The sequence below is a fragment of the Petromyzon marinus genome, chromosome 1 (assembly GCF_048934315.1).
Source record: "Petromyzon marinus isolate PM22_M1 ecotype Great Lakes invasive population chromosome 1, UKy_Petmar_22M1.pri1.0, whole genome shotgun sequence".
NCBI lineage: Eukaryota > Metazoa > Chordata > Hyperoartia > Petromyzontiformes > Petromyzontidae > Petromyzon > Petromyzon marinus.
Genome location: NC_133667.1, coordinates 37002012 through 37019302, shown reverse-complemented (window position 1 = coordinate 37019302; position 17291 = coordinate 37002012). Strand labels below are relative to the sequence as shown.

Sequence of the window (17291 nt, the reverse complement as noted above, 5' to 3'; positions counted from 1 at the left end):
GTGGTTCGTGTGTGTGCGTGTGTGGTGCGTGTGTATTGCGTGTGTGGTGCGTGTGTGTGTTGCGCGTGTGTTGCGCGTGTGTGTGGTGCATGTGTGTGTGTGGTGCGTGTGTGTTGCGCGTGTGGTGCGCGTGTGTGTGTGATGCGTGTGTGTTGCGTATGCGTGCGTGTGGTGCGTGTGTGTTGCGTGTGCGTGCGTGTGGTGCGTGTGTGTTGCGTGCGTGGTGCGTGCGTGTGTGTGTGTAGTGCGTGTGTGTGCGTGTGTGGTGCGTGTGTGGTGCGTGTGTGTGTGTGGTGCGTGTGTGGTGCGTGTTGGCGCGTGTGTGCGCGTGTGTGGTGCGTGTGCATGCGTGTGTGCGTGTGTGTGCGTATGTGGTGTGTGTGTGGTTTGTGTGTGTGCGTGTGTGGTGCGTGTGTGGTTCGTGTGTGTGTGTGTGGTGCGTGTGTTGCGTGTGTGGTGCGTGTGTGTTGCGTGTGTGGTGCGTGTGTGTTGCGTGTGTGGTGCGTGTGTGTTGCGTGTGTGGTGCGTGTGTGGTTCGTGTGTGGCTCGTGTGTGGTGCTTGTGTGTGGCGTGTGTGGTGCGTGTGTGTGCTGCGTGTGTGGTGCGTGTGTGGTGCGTGTGTGGTACGTGTGTGTTGTATGTGTGGTGCGTGTGTGTCTCGTGTGTGGTGCATGTGTGATGCGTGTGTGTCGCGTGTGTGGTGCGTGTGTGATGCGTGTGTGTCGCGTGTGTTGCGTGTGTGGTGCGTGTGTGTTGCGTGTGTGGTGCGTGTGTGTTGCGTGTGTGGTGCGTGTGTGTTGCGTGTGTGGTGCGTGTGTGGTTCGTGTGTGGCTCGTGTGTGGTGCTTGTGTGTGGCGTGTGTGGTGCGTGTGTGTGCTGCGTGTGTGGTGCGTGTGTATTTTATGTGTGGTGGGTGCCTGGTGTATATATGCGTGCTGTGTGTGTGCGGTGCACGTGAAGCTGTGAGCAATGTGCGTTGTGCCCCGTCTCATCTCCCATCTCCGCGGCTCCCGGCTCATTGAGTCTCCCAGCGGTAGCCGCTCCGACATCACCCCACCGCGTCTCCCACCCCTGCGAGCCTCGCTACCGCGAGCGTCTTCGCTTCTTCAATGGATTTAAAATTAAAGCATGAATAATAAATGTGGCGAAGTATTATTCATCACGGCGAGACACGTAGCAACACACACCCACTCACTCCACCACACACCCACTCACGCAATGCACCATACACACCCACACACTCACCACTCACTCAAACACACACAGCCGCACACTCACCGCACACACACTCCATCACGCACACATACAATGACAAAAGATTCCCAGCGTCGCCCTTAATAGACTGTTGGGGCACGTACTGTGTTATTAACGAGTATAAGACCAACAATGAAGGCCGGCACGCACCTCCACGCCCCCCCCCTCCCCCACAGTCGCCCACGCTCCCGTGTCGGGCCGCTCCGCCGCCTCTGATGAACCTCGCATCTCTAACCCCCTCACATCCCAGCTCTCCACAGACCCCCCCTCCACTCTCATCCCCTCCCCTCTCCACTCTCCTCTCGCCTCTCTCCTATCCCTTTCTCTCTCCCCTTCACCCCCTCTCCACTCCCTATGCCTATCCCCTCTCCTTTCCCCTCTCTCGCCTTCCCTCTCCACTCTCCATTCCTCTCCCCTGTCTCCCTCTCCTTTCATATCTCTTTTCCTCTCGACTCATCTGCGCTCTCCCCACTCCTCGCCCCTCAATTCACCTCTCTTCTCTCCACTCTGCTTCCCTCTCCTCTCCTCCCCCTCTCCCCTTCGCTCTTCAGTCCGCTCTGCCCTCGCACTCTCCTGGGAGAGCGTGGGGAGAGCGTGGGGAGAGAGTCTCTGTCATCACGAGGAACTCGATGATTACATGCGAATCTCCGCGGGGAGAGATGCACGAAAGAGGAAGAGAAACGAAGGTGATGAATGAGAGAGATGAATGAGGATTATGAAGCGAGAGGAATGAGAAAGAGGGATGCAGATGATTAATGAATGAGATGGTGAATGAGAGGAATTTATATTTCTGAATAAAAGAGATAATGAGATGTATGAATAAGAGGGAGGGGAATGAGATGTATGAATGAAAGATGCGAGTGAGATGTATGAATGAGAGAGATGAGTGAGATGTTTGAACGATAGATGAGAATTAGACGTATGAATGAGAGAAGTGAGTGAGATGTATCAATGAGAGGGAGGAGAATGAGATGTATGAATGAGCTCACTCGCGGATGTGTTCTCGCATCTGAATGGGAGATCGCGCGGCTGTGATTGGTGGAGAGCGCCTCCCCCCCTCACCCTCCACCCCGGTACCCCTCAAATCATCAAATCAGGACCCCATCCCAGAGATCCCTTCATTTCAGAGACGCCCACCACAGCTGCCTGGGCCCCCCACCTGCCTGGCAGGGCCCCGTCTAATTTGTTCGGCACAGAACAAACTCTCGCGGGTACACGGTGCGTGTAGGTGTGTGTAGGTGTGTGTGTGTAGGTGTGTGTAGGTGTGTGTGTAGGTGTGTGTAGGTGTGTGTGTGTAGGTGTAGGCTGGGTCATGTAGCCCGCATGCCCAGCCACCGCATGCCGAAACAGCTTTTGTTCGGCCGGATCGAGGGGGCTAAACGGGCGCGGCACGGGCTTGGTGTCAAGATCGGCCTCGGTGGAGGAGGCTCGTGAAGGACGCTACTGGGCAGTTGGAGGCAGTCGCCCTCCAACAACAACGGAGGGCGGAAGAGCGACGCTCACAACAACGAGTGGAGCGCCGGGTGGATAAAGGACAACAAATTGGCACAGTAGGGGGTACAGGTGGTTCATCAGCCAGTCATCTTAGTCAGTCGACCCGTGGCACCTGGGTCTGCCCCGTGACCTCCTGCCAGCGGGCGTTCGACACTTCACGTGGCTTCAAGGTGCACATAGCCTGGCACAAGCATCGTGGTGACGTCACTGCCACTTAGTGGCGAATGGCGGTTGTTGTTGTCGGTGGGGAGCGGTCGTGTAGCGGTGAGCGCGCTGCGCTACGAACCTTGTGACCCGGGTTCGATTTCCGCTCACGGCCAACACCAGTGACGATTATTTGAACCGGTCCTGGGCCTCCCCTAGGTCGACTCAGCCTCAAATGAGAACCTGTTGCGGTGTGTAAACATCGCCACTGGGGAGACAAAGGCGGTCGGGTGTGGTGTTTGCCACTCACCCCCTCGTGTACCGTTCTGGCCTTCATAGGTGCTCGCTAACAGCACTTGCCTCTACAGTCTGTTAAGGCTATACGGGGGACTTTGGTTGTTTTTTTTGTGTGTAGGTGTGCGTGTGTTCACTAAAGATGTGCATAGGAGGAGCGGTGCTGCTTGCCGTGAGCGCCACACTTCGCTCTGACCTCGGCAAAAGAGCCAAGTTCGATTCCCGCTCACGGCCGCCAGCAATCGGTGGCGGCATCGAATATCTGATCGGGTCCCGAGCCTCCCCTAGGTCAACTCAGCCATAAGAGCGAGTACCTGGTGCTGGCTGTGTGTAAACCATGAGCACTGGGGGAGGCCGGGCGCGGGGTCGGCCACGCCGCGTGTCCCCTTCCTCCTCCCTCTCCTCGCGTGCCGTTCCTGCAAAACAGAGCGCGCTCGCTGACATCAGACGGCGCGTATCGTGGCATATGCACGCACACACACACACACATTTATATATCTACGCGTGAGGGGGGGCAGGCGCCCCCTAATTAGTCACAAACGCATTACACGGCGCTCGCGTCTCGGCTCCGAGCGCGATAAGACGGGAAATGATGGCTCCATTCTGCGCTCATTACATTGCGAGCCGCCAGCCCCCACGCGTGGGTTACAGCACCCTCCCCTCCTGCTGCCCCCACCCCTCCTGCTGTCCCCTCCTGCTGCCCCCCTCCCCTCCTCCTGCCCCCACCCCCTCCTGCTGTCCCCTCCTGCCCCCCTCCCCTCTTGCTGCCCCCCTCCCCTCCTCCTGCCCCCACCCCCTCCTGCTATCCCCTCCTGCTGCCCCCACCCCTCCTCCTGCCCCCCTCCTTCTGCCCCCACCCCCTCCTGCTGCCCCCCTCCCCTCCTGCTGCCCCCTCCTGCTGCTCCCTCCCCTCCTGCTGCCCCCACCCCTCCTGCTGTCCCCTCCTGCTGCCCCCACCCCTCCTCCTGCCCCCTCCCCTCCTGCCCCCCTCCCCTCCTGCTGCCCCCGACCCTGCATTAGTGGAGGAGGTGGGGGATGTACAAATAACTGAGGATGAGTTGACCTGTCCACCACCAGCAGGCATCACGGTTGTTATCATCTTCATCGTCATCAACGCCTTCATCATCCCCAACACCTCCACCACCATGATCATCGTCATCGTGCGGCTCGTGCCAGGAGAGGAGAAAATGCCTCCTGTCTCGCGGGACGCCTTTTGCCGGCTTTAATAGGTGCTCGCTAACACCACCGGGCCAACATTGCACGTGCGGTATATGGGCACGCGAGATGTTTTGGAGCGGAGAGCTGGTCTCTCACCTGTCCCGTCTCACCTGTCCCATAGTTGGTGTTGAGATCAGGCGCATTCCAGTGATTTGGTCAAAGGTGTGGGCGGTGGAGATCGATTTGTTGGGGGGTAGGAGGGCGAGGGGGTTGGGGAGTTGGGGGCTACCCCAGACGCCCCCCCCCCTAGCCTCCAGGATAACCGGGGGGGGGGGGGGGCTGATGTCGCGTCACGCCGGGCCTCGCGGCTTCAGTGATGTCGGCGCGAGGTCTCCTCGTTGCCACGTTGGCGGTGGAGCCAGGCGCCCAGAGCCTCGTGTGTCAGCCGCGGCTAATTTTGGTTCCATAACAGCCGGGGTCACGTGACGGGGGCCGCGGGGGCTGGGGGGGGCGCACCCCCACGACTGACCTTGCCCCCGGCTCTCGAATTGTGTCCACACCGTACGGGTGGTGGATATGGCGCCCACCAGGCACGTGCTGAGCCCCCCACAGATGCATGTGACATGCCCCCCCCCCTCCACAAGCATGCGGCATCCTCCCGACAAACACGGTGACAAGGCCCCCCCCCCCCCCACATCAACACAAATGTCAAAGTCATTCTGTGCTCAAAGCGAGCGTGGAGTGGCGATAATCTCCTTTCGGCGACTCCGAGCCAGTGGAAATTCCACGATCCCGTGGCGGGCGCCAGTCTGTCCATAGGACAACCGCTGCTGGTTTCGCAAAAAAGTGGTAGAGACCCCCCCCCCCCCGGCTTCCTGGCGATGCTGCTGATGATGATCCGAGTGAAGCGCTTTAGCCACATCACGTATGGACGACAAAAGCCGCCACCTAATTGCGAATGGCAGCATCAGCAAGCGGATGAGCGTGAATCTATTTGTAGAGGACCCCACGTGGTGCCACCATCTCCTGGACACCTCCCTTCCTGCTCCCCCATGCTCCCCCCACCGATTAGTCTCCCACAGTCCCCCAATTACCCCCTTCCCTTCCCCTCTGCGAGCCCTAAATACCCCTAATGGGGGGATGCGGGCCCTGCGCGGTGCGGGGAGGAGAAGGGGGATCAGGGAGGGGGATCATCAATCGGCGCAGAGTAAACTCATTAGGCGCGGCGGCGCTGAGAGCTCCACATTCATTCTGATTTAAACGTCTCCCGTAATTACCGCCTCGTAAATAATTAACGAGGTAAAGAGCGGGGGGAGAGGCCAGACAGCGGGAGCCAAATACAACAACGACAACAACAACAAAGACGGCGGGGAACGGGGGCGGGGGAGGAGGAGGGGGGGGACGATCGCTGCTGGTGGAGAGATGATGACGTCAGCGATTGATGCAGAACCTCAGCCCCTCCCCTCAGCCCCCCCCCCATCCCTCACTCTCACCTCACCCCCTGTCCTCACCCCTTCCTCTTCACACCCTCCCCCCATCCCTCACCCCTCACCTCACCCCTCACCTCACCCCTTCCTCTTCACACCCTCCCCCCATCCCTCACCCCTCACCTCACCCCTCACCTCACCCCTCACCTCACCCCTCACCTCACCCCTCACCCCCCTCCTCACCCATCCCTCCTCCACGACCCCACCCCCTGCACGTCGAGGGGTGACGACGCGGCGAGCTGCTGGGCGGGGCGGGGTGGCGGCGGCGAGGGGAGGGGCTGGTGGGGGGGGGTTATGAGAACTCGCACGCGCGTGCACACAGAGGCGTGCAACGATTAATTAGTGATTAATTAAACGAGCGATTCATTCATTAGGAGGCACTTGCCCCAATTAAGGGCCACGGGCCCCGATTAATTGGGAGAGAATTGAGCGCCGGGTGCACGAAGTCATTAAGGGTCGCGCGCATTCGCCTAATTAATTAGATGAATTAGGTCGCGAGCTGGGGTCGGGGTCAGGCTGAGGGGTTGATTGAGGTTAGGGGCTTGGGATTGGAGGATCGGGTTGGGGTTAGTGAAGAGGGCGAGAATGAAGAGAGTGGAGAGAGTGAAGAGTGAAGAGGGAGAGAGTGAAGAGGGAGAGAGTGTGGAGAGAGGACATGACCGAGTGTCCCGAAAAGGCAAAAGCCATCAATTGGAGCACAACATCGCTGCACCACCTGGGGGTGTTCCTCGGACCAGAGGAGGAACCACCGCAGAGGAACTGAGTCGAGCTGGAGGAGAAGGTGAAGGAGCGGCTGGGCACGTGGAGTCGCCTGTGCAAGTTCCTCACATTCAGGACAAAGACATTGGTGGTGAATCAGCTGGTGACGTCCATGCTGTGGCACCGGATTTTCTCCCTGCACCCCCCATGAGCCTCGTCAACGCACTTCAGAAGCGAGTCCTCGACTTCTTCTGGTCGGGTGGAGGACAACGGGTCGCGGCTGGGGTCCTGGCCCTGCCACTGGACGAGGGCAGTCACGGGCTGGTGTGTGTGCGGAGTCAGTTGGCCACCTTCTGACTGCAGGCCACGCAAAAGTTCTTGCACGCCGTCCCTGCACCGGCCTGGAGCGTCACGGCCTCCTTCCTCCTGAAATAGCTGGGGGGTCTGCAGTGCTCCAAACAACTATTCTACATCCACCTGTAGGGCCTTCCACTAGGACAACTGCCACCTTTCTACAGGAGCGTCCTGCAGACATGGAGCTCCCTCGCCGTCAGGAGGCTCAACCAGCCGCGATCGGCCGAGGATTTGGTCTTCAAACCGATCCTCAGGAACCCACAGACAAAGCTGCCATCCACCACCGCCACCCCAGGCATGGAGAGGCGCCTCGCCAATGCACGGCTCACCAGGATGGGAGATCTGGTGGCGCCTGAAACACGGGGCCGGTGGCTCGGACCAGCAGACATAGCCGCAACGACACGGCTGCAATCGCTCTGGGTGGCTGCCCGGATCCTGGCCGAAGCCAAAGGGGCCTTCTCAGCGGCAAGCGGGGAGAACGCCCCCCATCAGCGTTGGGGATGACGAGGCCCCTCTCGGTCCCCCTCCACCGGAGCTCTCAATCGTGTCACTGCATCGCAAATGCCGACAAACGAAGGCGGATCACAACCTGTGCCGGCTGGAAGACCTGCCGGAGGTGGCCTTCGCACATATAAAGAGGAAGGTGCTCTACTCCTACATGGTCCGGTTCCACCAACAGGACACCCTGAGGAGCCACAAGTAGCATGCCTGGAGGAAAGCCCTGCCCTGCATCGCTCCGAAGAGGCCTCGCTGGAGGCAACTCCACTCCAGCCCGACGTACAACCGCATCGGCGACCTCAGCTGGAGCATCGCCCACGGCACCGTCATCACCAACGCCTCCCTGGCACGCTTCACCGACACGTCCCCGGAGTGCCGGTTCTGCGGTAAAGTAGAGACGGTGGTGCACCGATACGTGGCGTGCAAGAGCCTGGACTCAGTGTTCCAGGTCCTGAGAAACATCCTCCTAAGGTTCAGCCTCCACTTCTCCCCGACGGTCCTCATCTTTGGATACCCGAAGGGCGACGGACCCCAACATCTTCAGGGGCTGGTCAACGTGCTCGTCGGCGACGCCAAGCTCGCCGTATACACAGGGCGAGGAAGGTGGCCCTGAAGGGGCAACGTCCAGCCAGCAGCCTGGGCATCTTCCACGCTCTGGTCCGAGCCAGGGTGTGTGGGCTGGAGTTCCGCCATGCACGGCTGACCCACGCCGTGCCGGCCTTCAATGAGCAGTGGGTGCTGAAGGAGGCCGTGTGCTCGGTGGCAGATGACGGAGAGCTCTACATGCAGATATGAGCTACCCTTCGGAGGCCGTTTGACTGTGGGAAGGGCTGCGTGCAGATGCAGCACTTGTCGTAGTTAAAAAGCGACAGTGAGCGAGAGAGTGCGAGAGAGAAAGAGCAGGAGAGAGAGCGAGAGAGAGAGTGAGTGAGAGAGAGCGACATGGAGTAGGAAGAGAGGGGGTAGAGAGAGAGAGAGGGGGGCAGAGAGGGGGGTAGAGTGAGAGGGAAGGGGTAAGGAGAGCAGAGCGAGAAATATTTTGTTAAATCTTTCATTTAAAAAGGGGGGGGGGGGTTACATAAATAAAAGCATTAAAAAAAAATGATGAACGAAGCAAAGTGCCGACTACACCGAGCATCTTCTGTTTTCCTCTGATCGAAAAAAAAGAGAGTGAAGAGGGAGAGAGAGTGGAGAGAGTGAAGAGGGAGAGAGAGTGGAGAGAGTGAAGAGGGAGAGAGAGTGGACAGAGTGAAGAGGGAGAGAGTGGAGAGAGTGAAGAGGGAGAGAGAGTGTGGAGAGAGTGAAGAGGGAGAGAGTGAAGAGGGAGAGAGTGAAGAGGGAGAGAGTGTGGAGAGAGTGAAGAGGGAGAGCGTGAAGAGGGAGAGAGTGAAGAGGGAGAGAGTGTGGAGAGAGTGAAGAGGGAGAGAGTGTGGAGAGAGTGAAGAGGGAGAGAGTGAAGAGGGAGAGAGTGAAGAGGGAGAGAGTGAAGAGGGAGAGAGTGTGGAGAGAGTGAAGAGGGAGAGAGTGTGGAGAGAGTGAAGATGGAGAGAGTGAAGAGGGAGAGAGAGTGGAGAAAGTGAAGAGGGAGAGAGTAAAGAGGGAGAGAGTGAAGAGGGAGAGAGTGTGGAGAGAGTGAAGAGGGAGAGAGTGAAGAGGGAGAGAGAGTGGAGAGAGTGAAGAGGGAGAGAGTGAAGAGGGAGAGAGTGAGCGAGGAGTGAGACAGGGATGCCCATTGTCGGGCCAACTTTATGCCCTGGCATTACAGCCTTTCCTGAGTCGCATAAGGCAGAGACTCAGCGGCCTGGTGCTCAGGGAACCAAGCGTCAAGTTGGTCCTGACGACATAGACCGACGACATCCTCCTCATCCTGCGTTCTCTGGATGATGTCGCCCTGCTGCACGAGTGCCAGCAGGTCTTTTCGAAGGCCTCCTCATCAAAAATGAACTGGCAAAAAGTGCAGCGGCCTGCTGGTTGGAGCGTGAGACATGACCGAGTGTCCCGAGAAGGCAAAAGCCATCAATTGTAGCACAACATCGCTGCACCACCTGAGGGTGTTCCTCGCACCAGAGGAGGAACCACCGCAGAGGAACTGGGTCGAGCTGGAGGAGAAGGTGAAGGAGCGGCTACGCACCTGGAGTCGCCTGTGCAAGTTCCTCACCTTCAGGACAAAGACGTTGGTGGTGAACCAGCTGGTGGCGTCCATGCTGTGGCACCGACTCTTCTCCCTGCACCCCACCCCCCCCCCCCCCCCCGAGCCTCGTCAGTGCACTTCAAAAGCGAGTCCTCGACTGCTTCTGGTCGGGTGGAGGACACCGGAGTCGCGGCTGGGGTCCTGGCCCTGCCACTGGACGAGGGCAGTCACGGGCTGGTGTGTGTGAGGAGTCAGCTGGCCACCTTCTGACTGCAGGCCACGAAAAAGTTCCTGCACGCCGTCCCTGCACCGGCCTGGAGCGTCACGGCCTCCTTCCTCCTGAAACAGCTGGGGGGTCTGCAGTGCTCCAAACAACTATTTTACATGGACCTGCAGGGCCTCCCACTAGGACAGCTGCCACCTTTCTACAGGAGCGTCCTGCAGATATGGAGCTCCCTCGCCGTCAGGAGGCTCAACCAGCCGCGATCGGCCGAGGATCTGGTCTTCAAACCGATCCTCAGGAACCCACAGACAAAGCTGCCATCCACCACCGCCACCCCAGGCATGGAGAGGCGCCTCGCCAACGCGCGGCTCACCAGGATGGGAGATCTGGTGGAGCCTGAAACACGGGGCCGGTGGCTCGGACCAGCAGACATGGCCGCAAAGACAGGGCTGCAGTCACTCCGGGTGGCTGACCGGATCCTAGCCGAAGCCAAGGGGGCCTTCTCAGCGGCAGCGGGGAGAACGCCCCCCATCGGCGTTGGGGATGACGAGGCCCCTCTCGGTCCCCCTCCACCGGAGCTCTCAGTCGTGTCACTGCATCGCCAATGCCGACAAACGAAGGCAGATCACGACCTGTGCCGGCTGGAAGACCTACCGGAGGTGGCCTTCGCAAATGCAAAGAGGAAGGTGCTCTACTCCTACATGGTCCGGTTTCACCAACAGGACACCCTGAGGAGCCACAAGGACCATGCCTGGAGGAAAGGCCTGCCCTGCATCTCTCCGGAGGGGCCTCGTTGGAGGCAACTCTACTCCAGCCCGACGTACAACCGCATCGGCGACATCAGCTGGAGCATCGTCCACGGCACCGGCACCACCAACGCCTCCCTGGCGCGCTTCACCGACACGTCCCCGGAGTGCCGGTTCTGCGGTAAAGTGGAGACGGTGGCGCACGAATAAGTGGAGTGCAAGAGACTGGACTCGTTGTTCAAGGTCCTGAGAAACATCCTCCTAAGGTTCAGCCTCCACTTCTCCCCGACGGTCCTCATCTTTGGATACCTGAAGGGCGACGGACCCCAACATCTTCAGGGGCTGGTCAACGTGCTCGTCGGCTACGCCAAGCTCGTCATATATAGGGCGAGGAAGGTGGCCCTGGAGGGGAAACGTCCGGCCAGCAGCCTGGGCATCTTCCGCACTCTGGTCGGAGCCAGGGTGTGTGGGCTGGAGCTCCGCCATGCGCAGCTGACCCACGCCGTGCCGGCCTTCAAGGAGCAGTGGGCGCTGGAGGAGGCCATGTGCTCGGTGGCAGATGACGGAGAGCTCTACATGCAGATATGAGCTACCCTTCGGAGGCCGTTTGACTGTGAGGAGGGCTGCGTGCAGATGCAGCACTGGTCGTAGTTATAAAAAAAGAAAGCGAGCGAGTGAGCGAGAGAGAGCGAGAGCGACATGGAGTAGGAAGAGAGGAGGTAGAGAGAGGGGGGGGGGGGCAGAGAGGGGGGTAGAGAGAGAGGGAAGGGGTAAGGAGAGCAGTGCGAGAAATATTTTGTCAAATCTTTCATATAAAAAGGGGGGGGGGGCGGATTTACATAAAGCAAAGCATTAAAAAAAACGAAATGATGAACGAAGCAAAGTGCCGACTACATCGAGCATCTTCTTGTTTCCTCTGATCGTAAAAAAAAGACAGTGAAGAGGGAGAGAGTGAAGAGGGACAGAGTGTGGAGAGAGTGAAGAGGGAGAGAGTGAAGAGTGATACAGCGTGACGTCACGGCCCCCCACAATCAGAGATACGTCAAGCAGCCACAAGACCCCCTGTCGGACATCGGGCCCCCCACGCTCACACATTTTGCCTTTGTCCAGAGTGAGGGGTCGGGGGGGGGCAGTTTTAACGACCCCCTCCCCCCCACACACACACGCCCGAGCATTGATTGGCTGAGTGGGATTGTTTATTGACTCCCGCATTTGTTTTGCTGTTTATTTATTTATTTACCCCTGGATTGTAGTGACGCGGTGGCTTCTTCATGACGTCGCTGTCAAGGCGACGAGAGCGTGAGAGTTGAAACGAAACTCCGAGACCCTGGCGCCCTGCAGCAGCAGGAGACGTGAGCGCAGAGGCGCGGGAGGGTGAGGGTCAGAGAGAGAGAAATAGCGACAGAGTCAAGGGTGAGGGGAACAGTCCAGATGTTAGGGCTCACGGGGGGGTGGTTAGGGTCAGAATCAAGGTGAAGGATAATGATGACATGATTGCGATCGTAAGTGCACATATTGGGCGGTAGGGCGGCACAGTAGCGAGATATTAACAATCTCGCCTGATATACAGGAGGTCGTGGGTTCGATCTCGACGCTTGCTGTATGTTTGGAGTTTGTGTGTCTCTCTCCCAGTGGTCGCGTCGATTTTTCTCGGGGTGCTCCGGGGTTGTCGCTCCTCATTTAGAGTCACGCGTCTCGAGTATTTGACAGGCTATAAATGTCCACGTGACAAACCACTTGGTCGAGCTATCACTTGTGGCCAGGTCGCTTCTGAAAAAGAGCTGTGGGGCCTAAGCTGGACAAATAAGACGAATAGACGCGGACACGAAGTCACGGGTGGAGACACGCGGAGTCACAGGGAGATATGAGGACACGTGGAGGCGAGACTTGGGGACAGCGTGGAACACTTGGGACTCTCACGAGGCCCCAAGGACTCTGGGCCCCTTGAAATGAACTCCTCTGCGGGGTTCGTCCTCAGGATGGGGTCTCGCCCCCCCCTCTCCTCCCCCCATTGCATCCTCTCCCCTCCCGCCTCTCCCCCCACCATCCCCGTAACGCGAGATTTGATTTCTGTAGCTGAACTCTCGCCTCGCCTCCGCGTTCGAAAAAAAGAAACCTCCGCTCAGTGAATTCCGAGAACTCAATTTCAACTAAATAAATAAATAAAGCACCCCCCGTCCCGGGATAAGCCGGGAGGAGGGGGGGGGGCGGAGCGGCGCGGATCAACGAACCCACGGCTCCAGTCGGGAGAGCGACCGCGGGCTCAGGGATCCAGCCTCAAAGCTACCCACGCAGTCATGGACAGCAGCAGCATCATCATCGTCGTCGTCGTGAATAATCACCCCGAGCGTCATCGTTAAATATCGCGCTCATCACTAATGACCGCCAGCACAATACAGTGAATATGTTTCTCTGTAGTAATAATAATAATAATTCACGAATCGTGATCATCGTCGTCGACTCGCTCTGCCTCTTTTCATCCCGTGTGGAACTTGGCCTCCGCCGTTTCGAATCGGGTTCGGGGGGAGGGGGCAGCGTAGGGGCGGGGAATGGGGGGCGGAGGGCGGGGAGTGGGGGGCGGTGGGTAGGGAGAGGGGGGCGGTGGATAGGGAGAGGGGGGCGGTGGGTAGGGAGAGGGGGGCGGTGGGTAGGGAGAGAGGGGATTGGAAGGCCTGGTGGGGGGGGGGGGGGTGTTAGGGATGGAGGTTCGGGGCGTGTGGGGTGAACATCCAGGACGAAACGAATGATCTGGTGGTGGTGGAGGTGGTGGTGGTGCTGCTGCGTTGGCAACTAAAACACCGTAACCGTTCCTCAATAAATGAAGGAAACACACATAGAGGCCTGCAAGGCATTATTATTGTTAACTTATTATAGGGGAATCTCCCATGCGTTGAAGCGCAGATAGGGGAGGGAGGCGAACAGGTGAGGTAGAGGAGCATGGGGACGGGAGGGAAGGGTGGACCAGGTGGACCTGAGAGAGGAGAAAATATGGGGAAAAGCTTCGCCAGGTTTTCAGTTTCATTTTTTTCTCATTTATTTGGTATAGCCATGTGAACCATTCGGCTCTTGAATCGGGTGCAACCGCAACAAATAAAAAAAACATGAACAAGAAAACATCTTAAAGTGACTATGTGACTGTGCAAACAGAAAATCCAGGAAAAAAACAGCAAAATATTCCTGAAAAAGGCAGCGTACACCACCAACGCTGTGTGCAGGTGAGACGGAGAGGGTGGCACAGATGGCAGAGTGAGACGCAGAGGGGAAGAGGTGAGGCGGTGGGGACGCGGGAGCGGGGGAGAAGGTGGAACAGGTGGGACGGGTTGGGTCAGGTGAATCAGGGGAGACAAAGGGGGTCGGGGGCACTGGAAGGCGAGGCGGATGCTGAGTGACGCCCCGGATTTACCGTCTGGGCTCTGATCCGCGCGGTCATTGTGGCCGCGTCAAAGCCGGAGACACGCGGAGACACACACAAAGACAAAGATCCCCGAATAGCCTTAAGAAATTGTTGGGGCAAGTACCGGCAAGGCACACGAGAGATTGGGTGGCCTGCACCACGCCCGGCCGCCTTTGTCTCCTGAGTGAAGATGTTGACATATCGCACCAGGTACTTATTTGAGACTGAGTCGACTTCAAGGAGGCCCAGGACTGGTTCAGATATTCTTCACTGATGTTGGCCGTGAGCGGAAATCCAACTCGGGTCGCGGGGTTTGCAGCGCAGCGCGCTCACCACTTCACTACAAAGACAATTACAAAGATCCCCCGTATAGCCTCAACAGACTGTAGGAGCAAAACACACACAGTTACACACGCAGATACACACACACGCCGAATTGATACACCCAATGCAACCTCCTCTCAACTCGAGTTGCTGCCTCCCACACGGACCCACATAGCAACAGCATCACGATCATCACCCTCATAGTAACAACATCACCAACATCACCCTCATAGTAAGTGTCACCAGCATCACCTTCATAGCAACATCATCACCAGCATTACCCTCATAGCAACAACATGACCAGCATTAACCTCATAGCAACAGCGTCACCAGCATCACCTTCATTGCAACATCATCACCAGCATCGCCGTCATAGTAACAGCATCACCAACATCACCCTCATAGTAACAGCATCACCAACATCCCCCTCATAGTAACAGCGTCACCAGCATCACCCTCATAGCAACAGTGTAACCAGAATCATCCTCATAGTAACAGCATCACCAGCATCACCCATCCAGTAACAACATCACCAGTATCACCCTCATAGCAACAGTGTCACCAGCATCACCCATTCAGTAACAACATCACCAACATCACCCTCCTAGCAACAGTGTCACCAGCATCACCCTCATAGTAACAGCATCACCAGCATCACCCTCATAGTAACAGCATCACCAACATCACCCTCATAGTAACAGCATCACCAACATCACCTTCCTAGCAACAGAATCTCAAGCATCACGCTCATAGCAACAGGATCGCTCTCATACCAACAGCATCATCAGCATCACTAGCGTCACCCTCATGGCAATAGCATCACCAACATCACCACCTTCATAGCAACAACATAATCAGAATCATCATCATAGCAACAGGATCACTCTCATAGCAACAGCGACATCAGCATCACCAGCATCACCCTCATAGCAATGGCATCACCAACATCACCACCTTCATAGCAACAGCATCATCAGAATCATCATCATAGCAACAGGATCACTCTCATAGCAACAGCGACATCAGCATCACCAGCATCACCCTCATAGCAATGGCATCACCAACATCACCACCTTCATAGCAACAGCATCATCAGAATCATCATCATTGCAACAGGATCACTCTCATAGCAACAGCGACATCAGCATCACCAGCATCACCCTCATAACAATGGCATCACCAACATCACCACCTTCATAGCAACAGCATCATCAGAATCATCATAGCAACAGGATCACTCTCATAGCAACAGCGACATCAGCATCACCAGCATCACCCTCATAGCAATGGCATCACCAACATCACCACCTTCATAGCAACAGCATCATCAGAATCATCATCATAGCAACAGGATCACGGGTTGCATCTCCCTAAAAGCAACAGACACGCCAAACAAAGACACAGCCGCACACGCAGACCATACACAGATACACAAACACACAATTTGCACACATGCACACGCAGCGACAGCCGCTATTCGCCACTAAGTCACCACAGCGCTTGTGCCAGGCTAGGTGTACTTTGATATTATCACGTGAAGTGTGGAAGGCTCGCTGTTGGCAGGAGGAGGTCACGGAACAGAACCCAGATGCGCTGGGTTGACTGACTCAACACACAGACACTGTAACCCACAGCACATTCCGCAAAGACAAAGACCCCCTGTATAGCCTTAACAGACTGTAGGGGCAAGTGCTGTTAACGAGCACCTATGAAGGCCGGAACGGTACACAAGGGGGCGGGTGGCAAGCACCACGCCCGGCCGCCTTTGTCTCCCTGGCGGCGATGTTGGCACAACGCACCAGGTACTCATTTGAGGCTGAGTCGAGCGAGAATCTAAATCGGGTTGCCGGGTTTGTAGCGCAGCGCGCTATAGTGTCTCTCCGCACGAACACACGCGAACACGCACAAACACACTCACACACGCACTCACACACAACAACCGCCATTCGCCACTAAGTGGCGGTGACGTCACCACGACGCTTGTACCAGGCTATGTGCACCCTGAGGCCACGTGAAGTGTCGAACGCCCGCTGGCAGGAGGTCACGGGGCAGACCCAGGTGCCACGGGTCGACTGACTGAGATGACTGGCTGATGCACCACCTGTGCCCCCTACTGTGCCAACCTGCTGTGCTTTAGCCACCCGGCGCTCCGCTCGTTGTTCTAAGCGTCGCTCCTCCGCCCTCCGTTGTTGTTGGAGGGCGACTACCTCCAACTGCCCAGAAGCATCCTTCACGAGCCTCCTCCACAGAGGCCGATCTTGACACCGCTGGTACCAGTCATCGGCAAGTCCACTCAGCTCCACGTCCTCCTGGACCACATCACTCCATCTCTTCTCTAGCCCGTGCCGCGCCCGCTTAGCCCCCTCAATCCGGCCGAACAAAAGCTGTTTCGGCATGCGGTGGCTGGGCATGCGGGCTACATGACCCAGCCAACGCAGCCTTGCCTGCCGGAGGAGCTCACCGATGGGACCTTGCCCAGATCTTTCAAGGATTTGTGAGCTCCTCACACAATCCAGTCTGGTTAAACCCAGGATGGATCGTAGGCAGGCTAGCCTAAATGTTTCTAACCGGCGAAGATGTTCCATTAGGGGGGTCCACGTTTCGAAAGCGTAGAGAAGGGAGGGAATGACCGTGGCCGAGAAGACCTGAAGCTTAGTGCGGAGCGACAGACCAGATAGCTTCCACACAGCGTTACGCAACCGATGAAAAGATATTGCCGCTCGACTGATTCGGAGTGAGACCTCTGCTGTTAAACTGGAGCCAGTCATAAGCACACTGCCCAGGTATGGGAAACTCTCCACTCTCTCCACAACTGCCCCATCACCGATTGGGAGTTGTGGGGGTGGAGTGTCCGATGGTACAAAATACCCAGGCAGAAGCTTAGTTTTGGTGGGGCTGATGGTAAGGCCCCACCTCTTAGTGGCACGCTCCAGTCTCAGCAGCAGCGTCTCCAACTCCTCCTCTGACTGAGCAGCTATTACCAAATCATCAGCATACATAACGTGTTTGAGCAATAGGGAGCCATCCCTTGACCGCACCCGGGCATGGATCAGCCTCCCATTATATCTGTACCATATGGAGATTCCCCCGG

The 17291-nt window shown here is 57.4% G+C and overlaps 1 long non-coding RNA gene across 1 annotated transcript; it reads right to left on the bottom strand.

Moving 5' to 3' along the window:
• Positions 1-1623: 1623 nt before the first annotated feature.
• Positions 1624-17049, bottom strand: LOC142925066 (uncharacterized). The gene is made up of 3 exons (XR_012942163.1): positions 14001-17049; positions 11723-11817; positions 1624-3602 (listed from the first exon to the last, which is right to left on the bottom strand). It is a non-coding gene; the product is annotated as an uncharacterized LOC142925066 (long non-coding RNA).
• Between the last annotated feature and the right edge of the window lie 242 nt (positions 17050-17291).